We start from the raw sequence: 13,549 nt of genomic DNA, 5'->3' as shown, positions 1-13,549 counted from the left end.
GCTGCAGGCTTTTAGTTCACAGCTGCCTGCTTTGTCTTTGCTGGTTATAATGGGGTCGGGGTCTAAAAAAATGACATTGGGGTCCCCCCATTTTTGATATCCAGCAAAGACAGCTGTGTGCTGATATTAATAGGCTGAGAAGGTTCAAGGTTATCTGGCCCTACCCAGCCTAAAACTAGAAGCCCTCAGTCCCCCTAGAATTGGTGCCTCACATTAGAAGCACCAATTCTGGCTCCTTGCCTCCGCTCTCACAGATTGCCCTGGTGCAGTAGCAATTGGAGTAATGGTTTTGATATCTGCTTTCTAATGTCCGTTAACGTCAAGCCCAGGGATTAGTAATGGAGAGGCGGCTATCAGACACCCCCCATTACTAACCAGTAATCAAAAATAAACTGTTCCGTTTGTTTCATTTTTTTTAACTCTCCCCCACACCTTATCAATTTAGTTTAAAAAAAAAAAAAAACCTGAAGATCCAACGTAGTTCATTGAATCTGAAGTAGTTAACCTGAAATACATATCAGGAGAGGTAAAGAAATATACACAAGAAACACTCCCTCATCAATTTATAAAAACAAAAAATCCCCACAGCTCTGACGCAATTCATAAGAGGTCCCACGACAGCCCGCGATTCTGTACAGCAACCTATGGAGCATTCTGAGAACGACACCTCATAGGTCACTGCCATTCATGTCTTATGCTCGATGACATCAGTAACGTCATTGCCCGGTGAGACGTGACCTTTGGTGGCAGTGCAGAATCTGAGTTGCCGGCTCCTGCCAGACGCGGCAGCTCTAAACTGCAGTGACATCAGTAACTACACTGCTCAACAGAGTTACTGAGTCTGCAGGCTTTTCTTTTTAGGTTGAGAAGGGTCCATTAACCAGCTTTACCTATGCTGCTTATGAAAAGGGAGAACTCCACGTCATTTTTTTTTTTAAATGTATTTAAAGTGGATTTTCCATTACTAAGACACACCCTTCTTCATCTAAATGTTTAGCCATGATAAAATTAAAAAAGCTTATTCTCAGTTCCTGTGCCGGTGCCATTTCAGGGGTGTCTGCACTCGAGGTCCTGGGGGCTCTTGTGTGGCCCAGCACCCAATCAGCGCTGGTGTCACTGTCGAAGAGGAAGTCCGGGCTGGGGCTGATCTCAAACTTCCTCTTCATGTTCAATTTGACAGTAGGTGGGGACAGGGATGCCAGCTCTGACTGGGTACCACGTGCCATACAAACCGCACTGGGAGGCGAGTGTAAACTTTTTTTTTTTTTATTTGATCGGGGCCAAACATTTAGAATCTAGAAGGAGTTTCCAGTAGTGGACAACCCCTTTAATAGGTTTAGTAAGGCTAAACACTTTAGGGCGCTAGTTTATTATATGTAAGACACTAACTTTTTTGGATCAACATTGGACCAAATTTTTTTTTTTTTTTTATGTACACAATATCTATATCCAGGCTCCCACCATGCTTTCTGCATGGAGCTACGGTAGGCTATTCGTTAACACTTCTGCACACTGCGGAAAGGCTTAAACGCTAACAAAACACATTCCCATGCAATCCTATGGGATTTTCTCTGCTGTGGAATCACATAGCGGTAAAATCCGCAGCATGTCCATTAATTTGCAGAATCGCGGCGATTCCACCACCATAGATTGCTTTGAAACGCTCACTTTACGCATGTGACTATGCCCACCATGTGTAAAGTGAGCGCTTCATGTGCGGATGGTACCCAGGGTCTGGAGGAGAGGAGACTGTCCTCCATGCCCTGGGTACCATATTCCTGTAAAAAATAGAATTAAAATAAAAAATAGGGATATACTTACCCTCTGTCGGCCCCTGGAGTTCTCCCGGTCCTCATCGGCGCTGCCGGCAACTTCTGTTCCCAGGGATGCATTGCGTGAGTGACCTCTGATGACGTAGCGGCATCGCGTGATGCTACGTCATCAGAGGTCATTCGCGCAATGCATCCCTGGGACCGGAAGTTGCCGATGAGGACCGGGAGAACTCTGGGGGCCGACAGGGTAAGTATATCTTTTTTTTTTTTTTTTTAACATTCTATCTTTTACTACTGATGCTGCGTAGGTGACGGATTTCTGGTGCTGGACAGTGGGAATGGTTAAAGGGGTTGGCCACTCCTTTGATATTGCTATCCTGGGACTAGAGGATCCGATCCACATCAGATCAGTCTGACTCCTGCCTCATTGATGGGCAATGGACAAAAGTAAAACAGCACAGCGCCATACACTGGCCATTGTTGAAAACTGCAGCTCCTATTTGACAGCAGCTGTTTGGAGGGAGATTGGCAGACCCCCACTGATCTTATATTAGAAGAAAGTGAAACAACAAACACTTGGACAAAAACCCTTTACTGCTGCATACCCGGGCATCAGTGGTTTCTCATGCTGCAGTGTCCTGGCTGTAAATTCATGTTCTGTCCCTGCAGTGATCATAGAGATGAGGACCATGCATATGTGACTACAGCGGCCCAATTCTCCGTGCCTGAGCAGAGATCGATTCTGCATCTGTCTCATCATAAGTGGGGGAATTGTCAGTTGGTGTAATGAGGAAGGTACCGTGGTTTCCCTGAGTAGCTGATCCACAGCCTATACATTTGCTGATGGTGCTGCTTGCAGTTCCCTATATACCTGCAATGCTTCCACAGCAGATGGGGAAAGCATGTTATAGCTCGCTGTAATCCATTTACATGGTTATAGATTGTTCCATGACTCCTGTTTTCCCACATGAGCAAATATCAGCCATCTGCTGGTTCCTACTCCGGCGTTAAAACGGACATATGTGCGCTCCTCCCTACTTAGAGCTTGTTTTTTTCTGCCCTCCATGAGAACATAGATTCTTTCCACACTTGGATCTGTCATGTACAATCCCATATCTCTGCCAACCATAAAACTGTGGTTGTAAAACACAAAATTGAAGGAATTGCTGTTTTTCTTTCCCATTGTCCCCAGAAAGGGGTAAGAAAAGTTACCCATAAATCTCTATTTTTTTTTTTTGTGTCCCTTGTAAATTATACTTCCGTGTTTCGCACTCACAGGTGTACAAATATCTCTACAGTCTATTTGACCCCATGTAGTCACAGGTAATTTTCAGACCAGCAATTGTGGCAGTTTTGACTGATTGTAATTCCAGCTGTTGCCCACAAGGAGACAGTGTGGTATCATATAGGGTCATTGCTGTAGTCGTGGCTTTTAACCCCTTCACCACCAAGGGTGGTTTGCACGTTCATGACTGGGCCAATTTTTACAATTCTGACCACTGTACCTTTATGAGGTCATAACTCTGGAACGCTTCCATGGATCCCGGTGATTCTGACATTGTTTTCTCGTGACATATTGTACTTCATGTTAGTGGTAAAATTTCATTCAAATAACTTGCGTTTATTTGTGAGAAAAACGGATATTTGGCGAAAATTTTGAAAATTTCGCAATTTTCCAACTTTGAATTTTTATGCCCTTAAATCACAGAGATACGGCACACAAAAAACTTAACTAACATTTCCCACATGTTTACTTTACATCAGCACAATTTTGGAACCAAAATTTTTTTTTGTTAGGAAGTTATAAGGGTTAAAAGTTGACCAGCGATTTCTCATTTTTACAACACCATTTTATTTTTAGGACCACATCACATTTGAAGCCACTTTGAGGGGTCTATATGATAGAAAATACCCAAAAGTGACACCATTCTAAAAACTGCACCCCTTAAGGTGCTCAAAACCACATTCAAGAAGTTTATTAACCCTTTAGGTGCGTCACAGGAATTTTTTTGAATATTTAAAAAAAAATGGACATTAACTTTTTTTCATAAAAAAAATACTTCAGGTTCAATTTTTTTTATTTTACCAAGGGTAACAGGAGAAATTGAACTGCAAAAGTTATTGTGCAATTTGTCCTGAGTACGCAGATACCTGATATGTGGGGGGGAACGACTGTTTCGGCGCATGGCAGAGCTCAGAATGGAAGGAGCGCCATTTGACTTTTTCAATGCAAAATTGGCTGGAATTCAGATTGGACGCCATGTCACGTTTGGAGAGTCCCTGATGTACCTAAACAGTGGAAACCCCCCTACAAGTGACCCGATTTTGGAAACTAGACCCCCCAAGGAACTTATCTAGATATGTGGTGAGAACTTTGAACCCACAAGGGCTTTACAGAAGTTTATAACGTACAGCGGTACAATTAAAAAATCATATTTTTTCCACAAAAATGATCTTTTCACCCCAATTTTTATTTTTCCAAGGGTAACAGGACTCTAAAAGTTATTGTGCAATTTGTCCTGAGTACGCTGATACCCCACATGTGGGGGTAAACCACTATTGGGGCGCATGGCAGAGCTCGGAAGGGAAGCAGCGCCATTTGACGTTTTTGGCTGGAATTGAGATCGGACACCATGTCGCGTTTGGAAAACTCCTGATGTACCAAAACAGTGGAAACCCCCCACAAATGACACCATTTTGGAAACTAGACCCCCTAAGGAACTTATCTAGATGTGTGGTGAGCACTTTGACCCCCCCAGTGCTTCACAGAAGTTTATAACGCCCGGGCGTGAAAATAAAAAATTCGTATTTTTTCCACAAACATGAAATTTTAGTCACCATTTTTATATTTTCCAAAGGGTACCAGGAGAAATTGGACCCCAAAAGTTGTTGTCCAATTTGTCCTGAGTATGCTGATACCCCATATGTGGGAGAAAACTACTGTATGGGCACACGTCGGGGCTCGGAAGGGAAGTAGTGACGTTTTGGAATGCAGACTTTGATGGAATGGTCTGCGGGTGTCATGTTGCCTTTGGAGAGCCCCTAATGTACCCAAACAGTGGAAACCCCCCACAAATGACCCCATTTTGAAAACTAGACCCACTAAGGAATTTATCTAGATGTGAGGTGAGCACTTTGAACCCCCAAGGGCTTCACAGAAGTTTATAATGCCAGGGCATGAAAATAAAAAAATCGTATTTTTTCCACAAACATGATCAATTAGTCCCCAATTTTTTTATTTTCCCAAGGGTAACAGGAGAAACTGAACCCCAAAAGTTGTTGTCCAATTTGTCCTGAGTACGCTGACACCCCATATGTGGGATAAAACTACTGTATGGACACACGTCAGGGCTCGGAAGGGAAGTAGTGACGTTTTGGAATGCAGACTTTGATGGAATGGTCTGCGGGTGTCATGTTGCCTTTGGAGAGCCCCTAATGTACCTAAACAGTGGAAACCCCCACAAGTGACCCCATTTTGGAAACGAGACCCCCTAAGGAACTTATCTAGATGTGTGGTGAGCGCTTTGAACCCCCAAGGGCTTCACAGAAGTTTATAATGCCCGGGCATGAAAATAAAAAAATCGTATTTTTTCCAGAAACATGATCAATTAGTCCCCAATTTTTTCATTTTCCCAAGGGTAACAGGAGAAATTGGACCCCCAAAAGTTGTCCAATTTGGCCTGAGTACGCTGACACCCCATATGTGGGAGAAAACAACTGTATGGACACACGTCGGGGCTCGGAAGGGAAGCAGTGACGTTTTGGAATGCAGACTTTGATGGAATGGTCTGCGGGTGTCATGTGCGTTTGGAGAGCCCCTGATGTACCTAAACTATTGAAACTCCCCACAAGTGACCCCATTTTGGACACTAGACCCCCCACGGAACTTATCTAGATGTGTGGTGAGCACTTTGAACCCCAAAGTGCTTCACAGAAGTTTATAACACTCGGACGTGAAAATAAAAAAATCATTTTTTTCCACAAAAATGATATTTTTGCCCCCAATTTTTTATTTTCCTAAGGGTAACAGGAGAAATTGGACCCCAAAAATTGTTTTGCAATTTGTCCTGAGTAGGCTGATACCCTACATGTGGGGGTAAAACACTGTTTGGGCGCATAGCAGAGCTTGGAAGGGAAGGAGCACCATTTGACTTTTTCAACTCAGAATTGGCTGGAATTGAGATCAGACGCCATGTTGCATTTGGAGAGCCCCTGATGTGCCCAAACAGTGGAAACCCCAATTCTAACTCCAACCCGAACCCCAACACGCCCCTAAACCTAGCCCTAACCCTAGCCCAAACCCTAGCCCTAACCCTACCCCAACACACCCCTAGCCCTAACCCTAGCCCTAACCCTAATGGAAAAATGGAAATAAATACATTTTTTTTATTTTATTATTTTTCCCTAACTAAGGGGGTGATAACGGGGGGTTTGATTTACTATTTATGGCGGTTTTTATATTTGGCAGCTGTCGCACGCTAAAAGACGCTTTTTATTGTAAAAATAGTTTTTGCATCACCACATATTGAGAGCTATAATTTTTCCGTATTTTGACACACCGGGTCATGTGAGGTCTTATTTTTTGCGGGACGAGTTGATGTTTTTATTGGTACCATTTTCGGGCATGTGAAATTTTTTGATCGCTTTTTATTCCGATTTTTGGGACGCAGAATGAACAAAAACCAGCGTTTCATGAATTTCTTTTGGGGGGGGTGCGTTTACACCGTTCCACGTGCGGTAAAATTGATAAAGCGGTTTTATTCTTCGGGTCAGTACGGTTACAGCGATACCTCATTTAGGTCGTTTTTTTATGTTTTTGTCGGTTTTATGCAATGAAAACTATTTTATATAAAAAATAATTATTTTTGCATCGCTTTATTCAGCGAGCTATAACTTTTTTATTTTTTCGCTGATGATGCTGTGTGGCGGCTCGTTTTTTGCCGGACAAGATGACGTTTTCAGCGGTACCATGGATATTTATATGCGTCTTTTTGATCGCGCGTTATTACACTTTTTGTTTGGCGGTATGATAATAAATCATTATTTTTTGCTTCGTTTTTTATTTTTATTTTTTAAGGGTTTCGCTAAAGGGGTTAACTAATGGGACAGTTTTATAGGGCGGGTCGTTACGGACGCGGCGATACCTAATATGTGTACTTTTATTGTTTTTTTTTATTATTATTTCCAAAAAATGGATTTATTGGGGGATTTTATTTTTTTTTCTAATATATTTGGCGATTTTTTTTTTAATTATTTTTACACTTTTTTTTATTTTTTTTTTACTTTATTAAATAGTCCCAGGTGGGACATCACTGTCCTGTGACAGATCGCTGATCTGTCACATCACAGATCACTGTGACAGATCAGCGATCTGACACAGGCACTGCAGAAGGCTTCCTCATGCCTGCGCTTTGCAGGCACTGAGGAAGCCAGCTTCCTGCAGGCCCCCGAAGGCCCCCGTCGCCATCTTGGATTCGGGGGCCTGGAGGAAAGGAGTCCCCCGCAGCAGCGCTGCACATTGCGCTGCCGTGGGGGGCTCAGGGAAGCACGGAGGGAGCCCCCTCCCTGCCGATGCTTCCCTTTAACCCCCGGTACACCGCGATCGTGTTTGATCGCGGTGTGCAAGGGGTTAACGTGTCGGGGGCGGTCCGTGACCGCCCCTGACACATTGTGCCGGGTGTCAGCTGTGATAATCAGCTAACACCCGGCCGCGATCAGCGGCGCTCACCACGTGGGCGCCGCTGATCGCGCCGACGTACTATCCCGTCCATGGGCATAGGGGCCCAGGTCCCATGGACGGGATAGTACGTCGGATGGCAGAAAGGGGTTAAAGATGGTCACAAGCCACATTATAGGTGAATAAATCGCGGAGGGCCCCTGTGAAAGTTATAATTTCTTGAGTGTCCCTTCATCAAGTAATAATGCCCCACATAAAGTACTTACAGTTGTGGCCAAAAGTATTGACACCCCTGCAATTTTGTCAGATAATACTCAGTTTCTTCCTGAAAATGATTGAAAACACAAATTCTTTATTATCTTCATTTAATTTGTCTTAAATAAAAAAACAAAAAGAATTGTCCTAAAGCCAAATTGGATATAATTCCACACCAAACATAAAAAAGAGGGTGGACAAAAGTATTGGCACTGTTCGAAAAATCATGTGATGCTTCTCTAAATTTGTGTAATTAACAGCACCTGTAACTTACCTGTGGCACCTAACAGGTGTTGGCAATAACTAAATCACACTTGCAGCCAGTTGACATGGATTAAAGTTGACTCAACCTCTGTCCTGTGTCGTTGTGTGTACCACATTGAGCATGGAGAAAAGAAAGAAGACCAAAGAACTGTCTGAGGACTTGAGAAACCAAATTGTGAGGAAGCATGAGCAATCTCAAGGCTACAAGTCCATCTCCAAAGACCTGAATGTTCCTGTGTCTACCGTGCGCAGTGTCATCAAGAAGTTTAAAGCCCATGGCGCTGTGGCTAACCTCCCTAGATGTGGACGGAAAAGAAAAATTGACAAGAGATTTCAACGCAAGATTGTGCGGATGTTGGATAAAGAGCCTCGACTAACATCCAAACAAGTTCAAGCTGCCCTGCAGTCCGAGGGTACAACAGTGTCAACCCGTACTATCCGTCGGCGTCTGAATGAAAAGGGACTGTATGGTAGGAGACCCAGGAAGACCCCACTTCTTACCCCGAGACATAAAAAAGCCAGGCTGGAGTTTGCCAAAACTTACTTGAAAAAGCCTAAAACGTTTTGGAAGAATGTTCTCTGGTCTGATGAGACAAATGTAGAGCTTTTTGGGCAAAGGCATCAACATAGAGTTTACAGGAGAAAAAAAAGAGGCATTCAAAGAAAAAAAACACAGTCCCTACAGTCAAACATGGCGGAAGTTCCCTGATGTTTTGGGGTTGCTTTGCTGCCTCTGGCACTGGACTGCTTGACCGTGTGCATGGCATTATGAAGTCTGAAGACTACCAACAAATTTTGCAGCATAATGTAGGGCCCAGTGTGAGAAAGCTGGGTCTCCCTCAGAGGTCATGGGTCTTCCAGCAGGACAATGACCCAAAACACACTTCAAAAAGCACTAGAAAATGGTTTGAGAGAAAGCACTGGAGATTTCTAAGGTGGCCAGCAATGAGTCCAGACCTGAATCCCATAGAACACCTGTGGAGAGATCTAAAAATGGCAGTTTGGAGAAGGCACCCTTCAAATATCAGGGACCTGGAGCAGTTTGCCAAAGAAGAATGGTCTAAAATTCCAGCAGAGCATTGTAAGAAACTCATTGATGGTTACCGGAAGCGGTTGGTCGCAGTTATTTTGGCTAAAGGTTGTGCAACCAAGTATTAGGCTGAGGGTGCCAATACTTTTGTCTGGCCCATTTTTGGAGTGTTGTGTGAAATGATCAATTTTTTTGTTTCATTCTCTTTTGTGTTTTTTCATTTAAGACAAATTAAATGAAGATAATAATATCAAAGAATTTGTGTTTGCAATCATTTTCAGGAAGAAACTGAGTATTATCTGACAGAATTGCAGGGGGGTCAATACTTTTGGCCACAACTGTATGTTTGGAGTGCTCTGTTATAGTGCCCCTTCAGCTCCCCATAAAAAAGCAATAATGGCCTCTCAACAAGTAACATTTTGCAGATAGCATGAGTCTCTGACCGGGGGCCAGTAATGGTAGCTGGTGAGTAACTTCCATGGAGACTTCTATGAAGATTCTTCATAGACTAAAGATGGTGCTGCCCTCCTGAATAAAGTGGAGGTGCTCGGCCTCCACTCCTAAATTCATTGTCTATGGGACAAGGTGGGCTCTGCACTCAGCAGTCCCATAGTTAATAAATGGAGGGGAGGCCACACATCACCTCCACTCCATTCAGGATGGGGCTACAGCGACCTGTTCTAAATCTCCAGTTTAGGGATCACTGGGGGTCAGCAAGTTATCAACGATCCCATAAGTGGGGGATAACTTTTTTTAAGAGCGATAAAACTGTTTTACTGGGTTTTTTTTTCCTCATTGAGCAGGCACTTTAATTCTTGTATTCCTCAGCTCAGTGTGCATGCTCAGACAGCTTTGTGCCCCTGTACCCCGAGCTGTGCATGCCAGACTGCCGAGCTGCCCGCTCCTCCTCTGGAGCGGCGCATGCCTGACTGCCGAGCTGCACCCTCTTCTATTATGATTGAGTCACCGTAGGAGGCAAAAACAGAAATGCTAGCTAAGTCCAGAAAACCAGAGAGGTTGGCAGCTATCGGATTGCAGACCCCTGAACCTATCAACACAACTAGCAGTAGCCGTGGGGGGTTCCTACGATGCCCTAGACCCCTCGATCACAGCCGGAGAATTAAATAGCCTAAAGACAGAAAGGGAAATCTAAACTGCCCCAGAGCAGACCCCAAAGCAAAAGGCAGCCCCCCACATATAATGACGGTGAAGCAAGAAGAAAGAACACCACAAAGACAGAAAGATAGACTGAGCAAAGACGGGGCCCAAGCTAACTAGATAGGAAAGGACAGGAAGGCTGCTGTCTGCAATCTGTGAAAAACCCTATGAAAATAAGAGCCAACAGACTGACAGTGAAAAAGGCCCTGAAGACGATAGGCTTCAAAAAGACTATGTCAGTACTCAGGAATATCCTGAAGACAGAGCAACCGGCAAAAGGAGAATCAGCTCACCCCAGCAGGGAATGGCAGAATCCAGAAAAGCAAGGCAAACAAAAACAAAACACAAATGCTAAAAGGCAAAGCAGAAAACTTAGCTTTAGAGGAGCCGGAATCAAGACTGGTTTCCTAGAAGTCCACAGAGAAATCACCCGCAGGGCAGAAGGGCGTCGGCAGCCTTATATCCAGTCCGTGACTCCACTCAGCCAGTCATCATCATTAGGCTCAGGTGCCTGATAATCAGGCTCATTACCTTCCTTTACCAGAATAGGGAATTCACCAGACCTCAGTGACGAAGGGGAAAATGAACTCACAACACTCCTCCTCTGTGGAGCTGCACATGCCTGACTGCTGAGCTGCCCGCTCCTCCTCTGTGGAGCTGCCCGCACCTCCTCTGGAGCGGCGCATGCCTGACTGCCGAGCTGCCCGCACCTCCTCTGGAGCGGCGCATGCCTGACTGTCGAGCTGCACGCTCTTCCTCTGTGGAGCTGCACATGCCTGACTGCTGAGCTGCCCGCACCTCCTCTGGAGCGGCGCATGCCTGACTGCCGAGCTGCACGATCTTCCTCTGTGGAGCTGCACATGCCTAACTGCTGAGCTGCCCGCTCCTCCTCTGTGGAGCTGCACATGCCTGACTGCTGAGCTGCCCGCTCCTCCTCTGTGGAGCTGCGCATGCCTGACTGCTGAGCTGCCCGCTCCTCTGTGGAGCTGCACATGCCTGACTGCTGAGCTGCCCGCTCCTCTGTGGAGCTGCACATGCCTGACTGCTGAGCTGCCCGCTCCTCTGTGACAGAAAGATAGACTGAGCAAAGACGGGGCCCAAGCTAACTAGATAGGAAAGGACAGGAAGGCTGCTGTCTGCAATCTGTGAAAAACCCTATGAAAATAAGAGCCAACAGACTGACAGTGAAAAAGGCCCTGAAGACGCTAGGCAATGTGTCAGTACTCAGGAATATCCTGAAGACAGAGCAACCGGCAAAAGGAGAATCAGCTCACCCCAGCAGGGAATGGCAGAATCCAGAAAAGCAAGGCAAACAAAAACGAAACACAAATGCTAAAAGGCAAAGCAGAAAACTTAGCTTTAGAAGAGCCGGAATCAGACTGGTTTCCTAGAAGTCCACAGAGAAATCACTTGCAGGGCAGAAGGGCGTCGGCAGCCTTATATCCAGTCTGTGACTCCACTCAGCCAGTCATCATCATTAGGCTCAGGTGCCTGATAATCAGGCTCATTACCTTCCTTTACCAGAATAGGGAGTTCACCAGACCTCAGTGACGAAGGGGAAAATGAACTCACAACAGTACCTCCCCCTTGAGGAGGGGTCACCGAACCCTCAACCACGCCACCAGGGCGATCAGGGTGAGCCCGATGAAAGGCACGCACCAATCTTTTGGCATGAATATCAGAGGCAGAGACCCAGGAATTATCCTCCTGACCATAACCCTTCCACTTAACCAAATACTGGAGTCTCCGTCAAGCCAGACGGGAATCCAGTATTTTCTCTACCTCATATTCCATGTTACCTTCAACCAATACAGGGTCCGGAGGTGCCACCCCAGGAACAACTGGTTCAACAAACCTCTTCAACAAGGACTTATGGAACACATTATGGATTTTAAATGTGACAGGGAGAGCCAAACGAAAAGAGACCGGATTAATCATCTCCAAAATCTTGTAAGGTCCAATAAATCTAGGCTTAAACTTAGGAGAAGCCACCTTCATAGCAATATTTTTTGATGATAACCACACCATATCACCAATCTTAAACTGGGGACCAATGGTCCTATGTCGATTGGAAAACCGCTGGGCCTTTTCCTGGGAGAGAGATAACTTATCCACCACTTGGTCCCAGATTTGGTGCATTCTCTCCACCACAGTGTCAACACCTGGGCAGGCAGAAGGCTCCACCTGCCCTGAAGAAAATCGAGGATGAAACCCAAAGTTACAAAAAAAAAGGTGACATCAAAGTGGCAGAACTAGCTCTATTATTTAAAGCAAATCCGGCCAAGGGCAAAAATGAAACCCAATCATCCTGATCAACGGAAATAAAACATCTCAAATACGACTCCAAGGTCTGGTTTGTTCTCTCCGTCTGCCCATTGGTCTGAGGGTGAAAAGCAGAGGAGAAGGACAACTGAATTCCCAGCTTGGAACAGAAAGTCCTCCAAAATCTAGACACAAACTGAACTCCTCTGTCAGATACAATGTTCTCAGGAATCCCGTGCAAGCGAACCACCTGTTGCAAAAACAGGGGCACCAACTCAGAGGAAGACGGCAACTTAGGGAGTGGTACAAGATGAACCATCTTAGAGAACCTATCACAAATCACCCAAATAACAGTCATTCTTTGAGAGACCGGCATATCAGAGATGAAATCCATTGAAATATGGGTCCATGGCCTCCTGGGGACCGGCAAAGGCATCAACAACCCACTAGAGCGAGAACAAGATTTAGACCGGGAGCAAGTCCCACAGGACTGCACAAAATTCCTGACATCATGAGACAAGGTGGGCCACCAAAAAGAGCGACTCACCAGATCTCTAGTACCAAAAATACCTGGATGACCAGCCAATGCAGAGCAATGAACTTCAGACATCACTCTCTTCTTCCACTGGTCAGGAACATACAACTTTCCACTGGGACAACGCTCAGGTTTGTCCTCCTGGAACTCTTGCAGAGCAAGTCTCAAATCAGGCGAGATGGCAGAAAGAACTACCCCTTCGCCTAAGATGGTAGCAGGCTTGGTCACCACAGGAGAATCAGCAAAGAAGCTCCTAGAGAGGGCATCTGCCTTGACATTCTTAGTTCCAGGAAGAAAAGAAACCACAAAATCAAAACGTGTAAAAAAACAAGGCCCACCTAGCCTGTCTAGGGTTCAAGCATTTAGCCGACTCTAGGTAAATCAAATTCTTGTGGTCAGTGAGGACCACAACTTGATGTTTAGCTCCCTCCAACCAATGTCTCCACTCCTCAAATGCCCATTTCATGGCCAACAGTTCCCGATTCCCCACATCATAGTTACGTTCAGATGGAGAGAACTTTCGGGAAAAGAAAGCACAGGGATTCATTTTAGATGTTACAGGATCCTTTTGGGACAAAACAGCTCCTGCACCAATC

Source organism: Dendrobates tinctorius, unplaced genomic scaffold (genome assembly GCF_039654945.1).
Source record: "Dendrobates tinctorius isolate UK_male_01 unplaced genomic scaffold, ASM3965494v1 ptg000197l, whole genome shotgun sequence".
Taxonomy (NCBI): domain Eukaryota; kingdom Metazoa; phylum Chordata; class Amphibia; order Anura; family Dendrobatidae; genus Dendrobates; species Dendrobates tinctorius.
This window is presented reverse-complemented; position numbering follows the sequence as displayed.